Raw genomic sequence first — 16,495 nt, forward strand, 5'->3', positions numbered from 1 at the left:
AAAAAGAGGCTTGTTGCTTACGAGTGCGTTTTCAGGTGCAAATCTTCTTCTGTGGCAGCTTTGTGGATTAGACAAAGTAATCAATGTTTTGTTCCCGTTTTGTTTGTACAAAAGATGTGCAAACCTTCGGTGAAGCAAGGCTTTTGAGTGTGTTTGCTGAGTGTTTTCTAGTCTTTTTTGCACCTCATTAAGAACTTTAAAATAACCCCACATCACATATAGACCTCCTTTACGTCGGTAATATGAGTTTTTCGTAATTATTTTGCATATAACGGCAGAAAAGACAGTTATACTCTAAAATTTAGACAAACCGTCCACATATTGTATGAATCCATGCAGGCATTTTAAATTTAAATAAAAATTTACAATCCAGGGTGAATACGGACATCAATTCACTTTTATGAAGATAACAGAGTCTAAGTACCCCGTTCTATATGCAGAGAGAGGAGAACAGTAGGCGGCATCCTGTGTGAAAACTCATTCAGGCTCAGTATAAAAATCATCTGCTCTCTAGTCTTTTTCCAAAGCCTGCTGATAGATTTTAGATGGATGAGGTCAGCAGAGGGTGCTAACCGGGGACAAAATTCAAACCAAAGCATGCATGCGAGGCTTTGTCTTTTCAGCCTCTTCCATTAAATAAATTCACGCGTTAATGGCCGTCTGAATTAATCAAAGCCATTAGGCTTTATTTTAAAAAAGACACTGACAGCAGAACAATAATGATGATAAAAACTCTGAATAGACTCATTGGAATCTATTTTTCACTCTCTTTTGATCCTTGCTTTGGTTCTGTTGCCATGGAAACATTTTTTTTTTCCTGAAGCACCTTGCATTTTATTTTCAGACGCACAGTACGTCCAAAACAGAAAAACGCTCGAAACATTAAGAGCAGCAGAAAAACATACATAAATGAGTAGATTAATAGATTCAGCTGAACAGTGAGATCAGCTAAATAATCAATAAATCCTTTGATCTCTTTCAGTCGGCGCTGATGATTAACAGAACGTTACGTTCATTTTCTTGCTGGGCCTAATTTTAAAACTCTTACATAAGTAGTGTTTATGGATGATGTAAAGGCTTGAAAGGCAGAGCAGAAAAAATGCAGGCGGAGGCATTATGGTGTCATGGAGGGCTGTGATTCTGCCTGACTGGGGTCATGTGGAATAGACCTGCCTGCCTCTTTGATTTAGCCGCTCAATGAATCCCCCATGCACCGGAGCAGTGTCGTTTAAGACGCTTGTTCCTTGTGTTTGAAATCACAATCCCAAAACGTTCCACTTGTTTTTAAGAGAAGGCCAAGTTCATTAATTCAGATCTTGATCAATAAACAACAACAAAGATCTTTTGTTATCACTATGCAGCTTGAATTACGTTTTCAAGAAGACACAATAAACGTCGCCCTGAAAAACTAAAAACAACCATTTACTTCATCTGGATTTTAAATGACTGATTATGTTTCAATAATACTTCAGACTATTGTGTTGTTTTTGACAATTAATTTCGCAAAGTAAAGATCTGGATTAGAAAGGATCTTCATCCTTCCCAAAATGTGCAGGTAGACTTCAATAAAATATGACATCTTTTATCATAACGAAAGTCTTTTCACAGACATATTTTGATTTTAAAACAGAAATGTAACCATACTGAAGAATATATACATTTTCTGTGTATCAATACGTGGTCATGGCTCCATTTGTTTGCATAACTGCATCACTACAGCAAAGTATGGCATAAATATGGCATTCTAGGCGTTTACATACAACTAATAGACTTATTTGCTGGGCTGCTACAATATATGAGAAATAAGGTTTCTTCCTCCTGCAACCTTTACAAAAAACCTATAATTGTTCAGTCCTTTTCCAGTTGTCCTTTCTTGAACTTTAACATTTATCATGCAAACCTTGTCCTTTAGAGAACGAGATGAAGCTCTTGTTTTGTTTTTGTTTTAGATTTTTTTTTTGCCTAAGGATGGATTTACTTTTACATAAATTCCATGGAAAATTGGAAAACCTTTCAAACAAAGTGCAGTAAAGTGAGGTTTGTACAATCTCTCAGCATTTATTCTTAACTTAGTTGCAGTTTGTTTATATATATATATATTTTATATATATATATATTTTTTTTATATTCTATAAAAATACAATATTGCTTATTGTAAACTCTTTTTGATGGAAAAAATCTGAGAAATGACAGGATGCTCAGGGCTGAGCTTGCCAGTTTCCCAGCTGCAGAAAAGGCACAGACTGTTCACATTAATGGAGTTATTACACAAAGCGTAGCAAAGAAACTTAGTTCAGTGAAGAGCATGAGGTGAAAGCAGGCTGCGGTGCTAATCAACTTAATGACTAGTGCCCCTGGGTCAGCTAGTTCTTCAGTTTTTAAAGCCAATTTTCTCTGAATCAACTTTTCTGTGTCTGAGACTGATTGCACTAAGAATAGCCCCATTTCTCTCTAATTTACCTTGTAAATTAGACAGGCTTAATTTGACATCTTGAAGGCCGTTCATATGGTCCTGGTCCTGTATTATAATTACCACCCATAGCCCACTAACGCAGCAGTTTCCACTGCTAAGCGAATGTTACTAAATTACTAAAGTGTCAAACTCTAAGAACATTGTTTGAAATCCGTTCTCTTACTTATAAACATCATAATTTAAGGAACAATGTCAAAAAATGTGTTCTTTACAAAGTAATCAGGGATATAATAATAGTGCGCTTAATCTTAGAAAAGGAGAGCATTCAAGAGTGGAGTTGTTGCACGTTCTGTTTTTTTCTTGAAGCTGTATCTTTCAGCAGATGGCAGGAGATTAAACGGCCCCTGGAAGGACGGGAGGGGTTTCTCATAATGAAGACATCATTCGTCTTCTTCTTTTAAATGATCTCCTGCATTAAGAGTGAGAATCGAAGACGTTGCCAATCATCCTCAAAGCCCACTGCAGATTTACAGGGTGAAAATGTACATTGTACAAAATGTACAAAACAAAAAAATACAAAAAAACCATCATTTTCCTGTTAAGAATTTGCTATTAACGCAAGCTACCAAAAGATAGAAAATGAGTGTCAACTTCCTCCACTAATGTGTCTTTAGTGTAGGTAAATTTTGATTTTGAGAAACTCAAAATTTACTTAAAAAAATTTGAAAAACTTAAAAATTGTTCTCAGAAGGTTTTCTAATATCTAGCAAATAGAAATAATTTTGGTTAAACAAGAAACGTTTGGTCTGATGTAGCTTCAGACAGTGAGAATAAGTGTGTATGTGTCTTATTAATCAGTGCATGTAGATATCTGGTTTCAACTGTAAATAGGCTGTTATGGGGTTTACTTTTATTTATGTCAACTGAATATTCAACTAGATTGACTCATGAAGCAGTTTGAAAATAATGAGATTAACCAAAATTCTGCAAGGCAAACATAGTAAAATATTACAATACCAGAAAACTGATAAGTTATTTCAATGTCTTTAGACGTAAAGGCATATTATGATGTCACACACAAACACTAGATTTTGAACTTGAAAATGTTCCCGTTTTAGTCAAACTGCTTTTATGCCCTTCGTTTTTCACTGCATCATTTCTACATCAGAACTCAGGAAATTGTGTCAAATCCTACTTTGTGTGTCTGTCGCTGGTGAAGGAGTTATGATTTTCTCTTAAGCCCTCCGAGTGTGCAAAGCACTCAACTCCAATTATGTGCTGCTGTTTTAAGCTGTAACATAAAAAAATGGATTAATATTTTAATAAATATTCTATTTTCTAAATTTTCCCTCATAACTTCAATAGTGTAGAGTAAAACATGTTTTGCATTTACATCATACCTTTCATGATTCAAGAATTTTTTGATAAAATTACATTTTCCCACAGAATCTTTGTTTAAAAAAAGTTTATGTTTTTGTTTGCCAGTCTACCGTAACAAAGCAGCCCCTCCATCTCTGCTCCACTAAAAAAAAAAGAAAAAGAAATAGCAACCAGTGTGTTAGCAGGATCTTCTGTTGTATTATAATTTCTGCTAAGCTACTCCGTTGAAATGGGGTGTTTCTAATTTTCTAGTCATGCACAAGAGAACTGCTCCTTGAAAATAAGTTAGATTGGATCTTTTCATTAATCTTAAACATCCATAACATTTAAATTTAATGCTAGAAGCCAGACCTAAGCAGGATTATCAGCCGCCAGAGAAAGGCAACAAAAGCTTGCATGTCAAACACATGTTTTCACATGGCAGCAAGCCGCTCCGGCATTCAAACACTGTATGTACAGCCATGTGCAAGGAAACATGAGAGATGCCGTTCTTGTTCATTGTGAATGTAAATCTGATGTCAGGCTGAGCGCTGAAGAGGGAATGTGTGGGTGGCAATCGCTTCCAGCTCAGACCCACTGAGAGAAGTGCAAGAGAGATAGAGTTAAAAGAGTGGGAGGCAGGGAGGGATGTAGACACACATGAGTAAGAGGTTGGTTTAAAAAAAAAAAAAGGAGGAAGAAACTGTGTGTGTGGGGGCGGATGTGGTGGTGCTAAGTGCTCGTGTAGGAGTAGAAGAGACAGTGCAAGAGCAGGACTATGTGGAACGAAGACAGGATGACAGCTGAATAGAGGAAAAAAAGGAGAGGCAGAGAAAAAGAGGAAGTGCATCTGGGGGAGTGGTAACAAGAGGTAGGAGCTGGGAGTCGGACTGACAAAGGGGGAGTTGGATGGAGACAGCACAAGAGCCAGAGATGGAGGATGGAGAGGGAGTGGGTGTCTTAATAGCGCTGAAATGCTCAGGGCTTTTTGTATGTTTGCCTTTGTTATGATGGAAAGCTGCTTGGCTCTCTGTTTGCTTTTGATACATGAACTCCGACTACAAATGCAAGGCAGTCACTGCTGTGTTTTTACACATAGAGCAATGCACAGTGAAATCAACCACACACTGACGGATAAATTATATTATTAAGGGACAGGAAGGGAAAATAAAGGTGAATTAGGGATTACTTTATAAGGGAAGAGTAAAAAATAATGAATAAATCTGAAGTCACCTGAAAACAAAAGCTGAATTAAACTTTGAAGACATCTAAAGTAAAGGAATGGACTACATCAGAGCCAGAATGTGAACAAAAAATGGAAGAAAACAGCATATTAATGTTTTATGTTTTAACAATTAGCTTGGTAGACAGGACTGATTAAATATGCTGTAACGGTATTCAGGCGCTTTCAACTTACTTCGTTCTATTACAAACCTAACATCTTTTATTGGGATTTTGTGAAACTGGTGCATCATCTTTAAAGTAAAAATATGAAAACTGTAGAATACACTTGTTCTTTTCTCCCTGAGTAAATACATTAAAAAAACAGTGCTTTTACAACTCTACCAGCTTTGCTCATGAATTTATAAAAGCTTTTGTCCATTCGTATTTGGAAAACAGCTCATGTTCATGACAGATTGCATTTGGATGGAGAGAACTCTAACAAAGTTTCTTCCAGGATTGCACTGTTTTAAACTCCACCCATCCCTCCATCACATCTGAACTCTGCGTTTTAAAAAACAAAATGTTTTAAGTAAGCATTGATTTTCTCTGTATCGGTCAATACTAAACCTCACATGTCTACATGAGCATAAAAAAACTGATCGATGCATCTCTATGTATCTCCAAGTAAAACTTGACACCTTAACACCACTTTGTTTTTTAAATATATCACAAACAACTAAATGTACAAACAGCTGCAGCATGACTCTATAAATATTATATGCGAGATGCTAGCAGTGTCAAGATCGCTTTGCTAAGGATTTCTAATGGTTATAAAGAACTTCACACTGATGCTCCTACACCAGACACAAAACTCTGACGAGCAAATTGTTCCTTCTAGGTTCATGTCTACCTAATAGATCCCTTAAAATGATAGAACCACTTCATGCAGGGTGAGGGAACAAGTATTTCCATGTACAGAACCTACATCCTACTTGGTGTCCATGGAGCAGGAATTGTAGTCCTTTGCTGTCATTTAGACATTTCAGAAAGAATTCAATTGAGGCGTCGTCCACAATCACCAGCTGGATAGTAAAAAAGAGTGACTACCAACCCATCTATCCAGGACCACATCCAACAGGGAAATTATTGCCTAGCACTGCTATGTAACCTATTTCAAAGGCAAAGCCCAGCCATCTTTCAGAGGAATCTCATTTGCTTGTAATGATCCACATCTCATGATAACGTATGAATGTCGGAGTGTAGATGCACCGGTAAATCAAGAGCTTTTTGCCTTAAGATCTTTTTCACAGTGGGAGAATTGAACGATTCCTGCAGTACTGTGGATGAAACCGAGATCTGTGCTTTTTTTTTGTAGTGCTCCAACTTTTGAAGTTTTGTCTACCCAATAGATTCCTCTGCTCCTCTTTCCAGGCAGACTCACTCCCAGCCAGGAAAGAGGAGCCTGCATCATTTTTATCAATTAGCAAACATCACCCAGTGGCTTTAAAACACCTTAGACTGTGTCTTGGATTGTTTTATCAGAAAAGGACAGATGGATGCACTGGACACCAAGCAGACACAGCCAGTCTGCACTATGTGGCAGAAAACAATAGTTGTGTTGCCTTTTAGAGTCTGGCTTGGGATGAGAGAGGACAGAGATGCAAAGTCAGAATATGTGTTGTTTAAAAAGACATTTTTTTAGTCGTTTATCCTTTATGTTGAATCTGTTTTGGACCGGAATAAATTAATTTGTCCAACAAGGTGTGTCTTGAAGGACACTTATCTTGCGAATGGAACAATTCAGTTGATTTTTATAGTGGCACTATAAAAATAAACTAAAATTAACTTGAAGGACACGTTAAGTGCTTGAATACAAGGCAAATGAAGGTTTTCTATTGTTTTTTGAATACATTTCGCATCATCCAAAAGGCCTGCAGGGTGATATAGCACTTTGAATATTTAATCAGAGGAAAAAGGAGCTAAAACTATGATAGAGCCTTTAAAATATAGTTAGACCAAACGCTACATTTGACCAAAAAGGAAGTATGGGGCCACCATTACTGAAGCAGTTTCACAAAATGAGTGTAAACTTCATTTATATAATTGTCATTATATAAATGACAACTATATAAATTGTCATTTATATTGTAAACAATATGTCATTGTTTACAATGACATATTTGTCATTGTAAACAGTATTATGTCGATATATTGTTTGTTGAAATATTTTTTGTTATTATTGTTTACTTGTAGTTTATAATATCGCCCCAATAGTTATAGTATAGCAAAATCAAGCAATTATGTCACCTTCATTTGTTATAAAATGCTGTATATATAAAACATAGCTTAAAAGAAATCTAAACCCCTTGAAATTGGCTTCCGTCTCTTTAAGAAGCTCCTACTTTTTGCCGCTTTCACAAAAATGCTCCTCCATTAAGCCGTTCCTTAGGAGCGATGGGCTGAGAAGTAGTTTGTATGTCAAGCTCAGCACATGTGCGTTTCCACTGGGTGTTTAATATTTGTTGCTGCCGCTAGTCTGGAGGAGCTGAGTGTGGAAATAATTTTTTTTTTTCAATTTTGAAAAATATATCTCACAGATATTTTTTTAACCAATTAAATATATTAGTTAATTGTTTTTTTATAAGCAAAACCAAATAAAGTTACAACAAACATCTGTGAGCAGATGTTTGTTTTTTGAATTTTTATATATTAAAAAAAAAATATATAAGATATACTCATATCTTGATAATTAACCAAAATGTTCAGTATATAAAGACATTTTTTGTGTCCATGTGGTGTAAATTTATTTGAAAGTATCAGGTGTGCAGAGGAGCTCCTATGCCTACAGTACAGACTTATAGATTATTAAATACACATTAAACTTCTACAGCAATCCCCTCAAAAACGGCTACAAAACATACAGATAGCTACAAACTAGACATCAGTCTGCAGCAATACAGGTAAGTATGCTGCAGCCCTGATCATCATGGTTAAAAATGATGCCAAATCATTTTCTTATGAATATAATAAGGTGGCTTAAAAATGTCAAGCAACTATAAATTACACAAAACCAATTTAATTCACAAGAAAGTGCCAGTGTATCTAATACCAATGAATTATTGTACAGCAGAGCAGCATCCATCAGAGCGCACTCTGGAGAAGAGCAGGAAGGAGGCTTGGCAATATTAATCGAAAACATTTTACCACTGGGTGGTGTCTCTGAAAGATAAACATAATTTTTTTATGTTTTAAAGTCATTCTCTCACTCCCTGCTGAAGGGTTCAGATTTCTTTTCTCAGTATTTACGAATGAAAGGTTTGTGAAGCCAAATCAGCTGCAGAGTGGAGAATAAAGGAGGCAATAATTTGATCAAAAGCAGCTTCTACTTCGGTCTCAGAACTTAATCCATGTGGAAAGTCTAATTTTCTCTTTTATCAAATATTAAATCAGTCAAAGCAATTAAATGAAGAGGCTCCCTGAAATCATCCAGATTCACTGAGGACTGCTGTGCACCCTGAATCGGCTGCACAGTCCTAAATAACCAAACATGTCTGACTGTGGAGTTGGGAGGAAAACTCAAGCAAGCTCAAGTTTAGGATGCAAACTGCAGAGACATGTCATGTGCAAAACATAACACTGCAGCAAACAAAGCTCTAAAATTCACCGCTGATTTTACTAAAATGAAAAATAGATGTTCTTGTGTTGGGTGAACAAAAGTGAGTAATAAATTGTCAGATCATTGGATTTATGGACAGTTCCATTTTGATGCTACTTGCCTCCTTTAATAATGTGTTTTACAGATATGAGTAACGTTCAAGAAGCACAGCTTCATACAGAACTGTCAGTCAGCTTCCCACTGATTACTTTTTGTCTTTTGTGCTTTCACTGGAAGTGAAGAGTGAGTGTCTTGTTGTTTTTCAGCAAACACACCTCCTGCGACTTTCAAAAAGAGAAATGAAAGGTCTAATTTTGTCTAGCTTCTTTTCTTTGTTGTTGAACTTCAACTTTTCTTTTCCAATAAAGGTCAGCGAGTACAGTGTGATCTGATTTACCCGGCTCCATACTGTAGGTGGAATCTTCTTTATTAGAAAATATCACTGCGTGTAACAACTTAAATCCAACAATAAAGCCACGCCTGGCTCAGTGTGTTTTGGTGCTGGCACGTCTCCAATAAGCCATAATGAGTCCCCGTTGCATCATGCATATTTACTTCAAAACTTATGACAATAAACTTTGGCTGTCAATCAAAACATGTCACTTATGATCAGGACTAAAATATAAAGCAAAAAGGAAAATCAAGAATGTTTAGCAGAAAAGTTTGCGAAAAACTCCTCATCCAAATACGTGTCTGTATCAGGTAAATAACACTCCTGAGAAAATCTGAATAACAAATAAAATATTAACATTCACTTTGGATCCAACACTGTGAATATTAGATGATTAAAATGTTGCAACAAGGTAAGGGTAAGGTTAATATGCATTCAAATAAAAATTTATGGCCAAACAAAAAGAATAAAAGAGAAACAAACAGAAATAAAATTCTACTTATCTTAATTCACTTGAAACATCAAGCAAATCTGTAAGGAGGTAGATTTAAAAAAATAAATAAGGTAAAACTAATAGCTTGTTGAAATATCTTTGGATTCAGTTTCAGTGTTTTCTTAATCGCCTCCAAATCAAAGTGAATCTGATTAAACTGAACTAATGTTCAGCTCTGAGCAGGAACTTCTTAATATTTGCATCCAACTCACAATCCCTTAAAGGTCACAAAGGATCAAAAAGATCTCTTTGTGCAAATGTATCAGTCAGGAGAAGGTTAAGGAAAAAATCCTCAATTGTAAACATACCCTGATCAGGCATAGCATTATGACCAACCAGCGTGCATGGTGAAGGTATGCTGTGTTTTCTAGTACCATGATGTTAGCAGCATGCCTTGTCTATAAGAAGGTGATTGAAATAAAAATTGGCTAGTTTTCACTGTCATTACAAAGCTTTGAACCGTTTTTGTTTTTTGTATTTTTCCACATGAATACGTCTGTTTGCTTTTGAGTTGAACCATACAGGAGAAAAGTGAAACTTAAGGTGGACATTGGAAAAAAAAAAATCATCTACTCCACGTCATAAATATCTGGCTATTCTTTTTTGTCTAAAGAAGAGGGCAGAGAGAGAAGGAAGAAAAGTAAAAGACCCAAGGCTGGGACCTCTGATGGTGCCCTTACTCCACCTTTGAGTCTAACACACCAAACTGAAATGAAAGCTTACCATTGACCAAAGCAGATATCACTTGACCATACATGCTATACAGATGATTGCTGACCATTCAAACCTTCTGTCAGCCTGGCAGCAAACAAACAGAAATTTGTACAACAGATGCATAAATATCCTTTATTGCAGAAGAAAATCTGGTAAATCTTGCTCAGCAGCTTTCCACATCACCAGGTTTGGACTCAACAACCAGAATCCCAAAGCCATCAACAACTTTGAACAGGCACCATTGTTTCATATTGTTATTTTCACATTTCTTTTTGGTTTATTATTTGTTTACTGCTTTGGCATTTATTTCTGCCATTTCTATGTTCTTATGCTGCCTTTCTCCAAACTTCTGCTTCTTCTTCATCACAGTAAAAACCTTAAGTGAGGTTGACTGATGATGACCTTGAGCCTGGATTTGATCACTTCCAAATCAGCCAGTCTGGCTACCAACACTCGGAGCTTTAACAGTGGCAACAAGCTTTGAAACAACAGAGAAATGCAACGTAGACGCAATCAAACAAAAACACCACTGGAAATAAGAATAATATACAAAAATATAATCAATAAGCTAATTAAATGTTCTATAATTTAGTGTTCTTTACAGTTTCCAGCACTTCTAATATTATTTACAACAACAGTAAAGAAAATTTAGCCTCTAAAGATAAAACATTGATTTTCTTTTTACTGAGCTTCAGCTTTTCTTTAAGGGGAATATTGACTTCACTGTTCTGCAAACAACTAGGAATCTTTACTAAAATTAATGCACAGCTTTTGTTTGATCAGGAAACTGCAGCAGGAAAACAATGAAATATTTGTGTTGCTCAGCTGGATGTCAACAGAAAGGTGCAGAAAATAAGAATAGTGGCTCCAATTAGCATACCCTACGGTGCCCATGACAACAGCTCTTTTCTAAGCATCAAACAGAAGGAGTTTCAAAATAAAAGCTGCAAATTCAAAATTATGGAAAGAAAAATCAAACAGAGACAGATGGAGATATCCTACCTATATCAGGTGGGGCTCTTGTGCTTTTTGTCCAAACGTGTACAGGCGGTCAGCCTCCAGCTTACAGCATGAGACCCCTCTGCTTGCAGAAGATGATTTCAGCCTCAGAGTCTCTATTCATCGGCTCAGAACTTGTTCAGATCTGCAGATTGTCTCACATCCCGTCAAGTGCTGCTGATTGTTCTGAGCTCCGAAAGCGCACAGTGATACAGACGTCTTATAAATAACTGAGCGTGTCTGCAATCAGCTCCTGCCAACAGGTGTTATGAAACACAGGCCGGTCTGATGAAGCAGCTGAAACATCCTCCGGTGGGTTTATAAGGCCATAGAAAAAAGTTCCACGGAGAAAAAAGTATTGCTCAAAAAGTCAGCCTGAACAAATGGGAGGAATCAGGGGATCTTAAAGTGAAGCAGAGCAAAGAAAAAGCAATTTCACTACAAAAGCTCAGTGCTTCAGAAGGTGCAAAATGTATAAATAAATCAGTCCATGACCTTTAAATCTTTCATGGACAAATAGGCAGATGGATAAAAAATTAATCATTTAACACAAAGCCACCTAGAATCAGGGCTCCTTCAAGATTTTTGAATATTTAGGTCCAATACTCTGCAAACATCCCATAAAATTCCTTTATAGCATATATTTATTAAGAAGATGGCATTTCCTTTGTTGAATAATACATACAAAATATAATTAGGCGCAATATAATAACCACAGATTCACTTAACATTCCTATAAGAAGATTATAAGGTTTTTCCTGTTGACTATAAGCGACTAGACTAACACACACTTACATACACACACACACACACACAAACACACCAACAGAGTGACCTGTTGGTGGAAGGATGTCTTGTCACTGCAAAGGTAAACTCCCAACTGTGGGCCTGCGCTTTTCTAAAGTGCTAAATTTACTGCTGATGTGGCCCGAAAGTGCCAAACCGCAAAGTGTACGCAGGGTGACAGTTCTTAAGTAGGCCACTGTTCGTTACCTCGCATCCTCAGATTAATTAGTGAGAGGTAAAACGACAGAGAAACAAACACTCCCAGAGCGGGCTGACTGTTATAATTTCACACTGAGGCAGTGTTCATCCTCCCCCCGCCTCCCTCCAGCACCAGCAGCCTGCTTCTGACTGAGCGCCGGCAGCATCGGCGGCTCGGCGGAACGCAGTGGGGATGAGAGCGCCCCCTCCCCGGCCTCCTGCTGTCCTCTCTCCCCGGTGCCCTCCGGACAGACCCTCTGCTCGTAATCCCGGTGTCCGACAGGAGATCCACTGAGGGCGATTCCTCTCATCTTTTAGACGGGAATGTTTTTTTCTGAGCTCGTCTCCTTAGTGCGTTCCCGCCTTATTGTGCATGTCAGAGAAGAAGTGGCCAGAGATGGATGGGGGGGTGGAGACGACGGAGTTTAACTGTGATCGAAAGCTACGGAGAAAGGAGGCGCATGTCTGGGAAAATGCAGTGCATGCATGAGAGCGTGCGTGAAGCGCACCAGAGAGCTCCACACCTCCACAACAAGCAGCCAACGAGCAATCAGAACAATTAAGATGGGACCTTCGGCTCCTTGTGCAGAAAAAAAGTACAACACATTCCACCTTGTGCAGAAATGAGAAGCAGATATGATCGGTCGGAAAGGAAGTCTAAAAACAAAGTGGATGCATCCCAGAAGCGAGCAGATGCTGATCACAACTTAGTCCCTCGTCCTCCTTCCCTCTAAAAAAGCTCATCCTTAGGAAATCCGCCCAGAAAGCTGTGTGACCCGACTGCTGCATGGATGGAGATTATCCTGCACAGGTGGATGGCAGGACAGTTTGGAGAGGCGGCGGCGGCAGTGCACAAAATGCCCTGCGCCTCTCTGCTTTCCTTCCTTCTCTCTGAGAATCTCCAGCAGAAAGAGACAGAGAGAGAGAAGCTGAAGAGAGAGAGAGATGTTCAGAAGGGGTGGGGCTGCATGGATCCCTGCTGGGACCTGGAGTGATTTTAAATACTCATCCTTTTTTTACCTCACTACCTCTCTCTTTCCTTCCCTCTCCTTTCTGCACAGCCTCTTAATCATTACTCGTTACCTCTCACCTTCTGCTGTCACATGCATGGGAAGAGCAGCATGAAATTCAGGGCTAAGGGCAACTGAGTGGGAGGAATGCAAGCACATTATTTAAATCCTCGGAAAAGGCAAGACCGTATTTCTAACAGACACATTCATTCAAACACGTGTAAGCGCTAAAATCTAGTAAATGTTTCAGCCCACCTCTTTGTGTTTAACATGCAGGATTGTCTGCGATGTGGGCTTGGTGGCTTTAAGAGTTTTACCATTTTGGTCTTTATGGTATCAAATTTTGAGGAACTTTTACCAAAGATAAGATAATTATCGTAGTCATTAATAATTACACAATGATAGGCTATATATGGTCTCATCCTCTTCAAGCAAAGCAGTAGAGTTAAAGTAACTCTACGTTCAGCCTCTAAATGAGGCACAATGGTTTCCAACCATGCAGCCATGGCAACAATTTAGATAACTATTGTATTCGTTTTTAGTTTTCAGAGGGAATTAAATACAGATGTTACAGTGCGCAGGTTAGTCAGCAACTGAAGTGTGTCAGGCTACTAAACTGTTGTTTGCTAAATAGCATATCCCTGGCTTACTGGGACACATAGCCAAAATAAATTAGAAAATATGTAGTTTTAAATAAAATAATTTATAGGTTAGTTAAAGCATTTGAAAAATGCATTATTGTACACATGATTGCATACAACAAACAACTGGCTGTGTTGATTCTGTTCCCAAATAACATAAGCAATGTGAACAATATGAGTAGAAATGTTTAACTTCAGTGGAAAGTCTCAACAGACTCAATAAATTAGTCACCAGTTGCGTTTTTGATGAGTCACTAGAGGGACCAGAATCAATAAGCTGTGCCAATCATCAAACTAAACTGAACACAATATCCAGATCAACCTCAAGGGTGCACTGTTGTGAATATAAATAACTTAAGGTTCATGTTTTCAGTATAATTGTTTCTAGGCTCTTTTGCTAATGTTATAGGTTTTTTTCTCTGTATCATCAGCGTCAGTTTTAACAATGGTACATATTTCTACTTTGTCTTAAAAATAATTGACATTGCATCTCAGTGTTTCCCAAGGTGCACAAACCAAACTTTGTTCCTATATAGTGAGATCGTAGCATTTAAATGTCCACACCAAAAAAGTTTTTCAGCAATAAGACATAATGTCAATATTTACATGATGGCAGGACTAAAACTATAGCACTCTCATTTTGGGTGCAAAAATGTTGCATAAGTATCCATGTCAACTTAATGAACTGCTCACCGTGGTAAAAATGTCCTCCTATAGGTGGATGCATGCTATGACGACTGCTGCTTTCAACGCTCAAACGGTACTGGAAGTATCGCATCTTCAATCAGCTAAATCTTGTCTTTGTGTAGTTTTATGACAAAGAAAACCGAGCAGAAAAGACAACACTGTACTGCGCAGCAGCTTCGATGAAGAATCTGGTTAAACCGCCTCCACAATCTCTTCTCAGCTCATCTCTACACGTTTTTTATTCAATAACATCTGCAGAGTTTCAGGACTCCAACAAAACATTTCACCTACCTTACCCCCCCATCGGTTCTTCCTTCTCCTTCTCCCCTCTTGTCTTTTATCCCCTCCCTTTCTTTTCTTTTTCCGCCAAACCTCACTCTCTCCGAACAGTCTGTCTGTCTGCTCTATAATTATTTCCATGGTTACCAATAAAGATGGCAAGCTTAGCCTGACGTACTATGGTAGTAATCTCTTGCTCTCCTCCGCCTGTTCCCTCAGTCCTCTCCTATCAGCTGTTGTTTTCTTCCTCTTCTTCCTGTATTGCGTTGCTACGATTCTCTGCAGCCTTCTGCTTCTTCCCAGCACGATTCTGCTGCTTCATGTGAAATCTACAAGTTGATGCAACTCTAGTATTACCATGAACGCAATCCATATGTAAGTTAGTCAACATTCGAATTGTTCCAAGAGCATCATGCATGTTGTGCTTACACTGCTTTCCTTTTCAAGAAAATATGAGAGGCTGTACCACAAGTTTTCGGGTTTTGAAGCTGCATTCATTCCCTCATTTATCGTTTTAAAACAGTTTTTCATGGCGCGACATTGCTTTAGAAATTTTGTTTTCAGCAATGGAACAATTAGCAACTTGGAGAGTTTTCAACTGTTTCACAAATCAGTAACAAACTGCACCTTCCAACATGAGCTAGCATCCTGTTGCGTTGTTTCCACTTCCACACATTTCAATTTTTTTCCCCTGCCTGTGAGCTCACAAGCTGATTTGTAAACTACCTCAACAATAAGAAAGAAAAAGTCTGTCATTCTGATAAACAACTCTTGCTAAGATCACGACTCATAGCTTCAAAAGCTGAAAATCTGTGTTACCCCAAAATCTGTGATATTTCACTGTAAATCAGGGTTTAACTAGATAAAATTGACATTTCAAGGCAACTTCAGCATATAAATTGGAAACATATTCATATTATGGGTTAGTCTAAAGAATGAAGGATCGATCACACTTGTTTTTCAGTGGGACTTATTGGTATTCTGTGCAGGAACAGAAAAACACTAAACCAAAGGTGGAGAAAGGGGCCGAGTTAAAAAGTGTATGGAAGCAGCTCATGAACAGGCAGAACACACTGAAATGGACACATTTCATTTTCAAGTACAGACAATATATCTGAGTCACTTACAAAGCAGCCAAAGTATCTACAACACCTGCCAACAATGATTGACAAGAAAACAGACTTACGGTTGGTCCACTTAAACCGCCTAGCGTGACAGAACACGATCCAAGAGAAGGTGCAGTGTAGCGAAAGCAGCTTCAGAAGTCGTGAAATTAGGTCCTCATTGCTGTTTATGCACTCCATAGAGTGTTTAGCCCTCAGGGGATTAAGGGCATATGACAATAAATGTGTATGTCAATTGCATGACTGCTATGCTGGCAAAGCAGTATCAGCGTTTATGAGCGGCAAAAAGTCAACCAATTAGAAAGAAAATGAAAATGGAACAGAAAAGGAATCACACTGGTTTAATTTCGGAAGACAATGATTATTATTGTGCCGATCAAGTTTTTTCCTGCCGATACCGATAACCCATGAGGGCCGATCACTGATACCGATCACCGATACCGATCACATAATTTTTTATTTTTTTTAAATCATAAACACTATCGGTTACATTATGTGGAAAAAGGAATCATGAATTCACCTTAATTTAGACAAAAACTTGTTTTTAATAACTTTTTCCAAGAAGAAAACTAAACAAAACAG

General features: G+C 37.9%; 1 protein-coding gene across 12 annotated transcripts in view; it reads right to left on the bottom strand.

Moving 5' to 3' along the window:
- syngap1b (synaptic Ras GTPase activating protein 1b) overlaps positions 1–16,495 on the bottom strand; it is a 178,237-nt gene that overhangs the window by 60,415 nt on the left and 101,327 nt on the right. Inside the window, exon 1 of one of the 12 annotated variants that reach the window (XM_017309407.1) lies at positions 14,802–14,934. The exons of 10 other annotated variants lie outside the window; for them this stretch is intronic. The gene's annotated coding sequence lies outside the window, so the exon portion shown is untranslated. Of the gene's footprint in view, positions 1–11,191; positions 13,060–14,801; positions 14,935–16,495 lie in introns of those variants that run through there. One more of the 12 variants, XM_008430771.2, reaches the window with a different exon arrangement.

This window comes from Poecilia reticulata, linkage group LG16 (genome assembly GCF_000633615.1).
Source record: "Poecilia reticulata strain Guanapo linkage group LG16, Guppy_female_1.0+MT, whole genome shotgun sequence".
In the NCBI taxonomy this organism is placed as follows: Eukaryota; Metazoa; Chordata; class Actinopteri; order Cyprinodontiformes; family Poeciliidae; genus Poecilia; species Poecilia reticulata.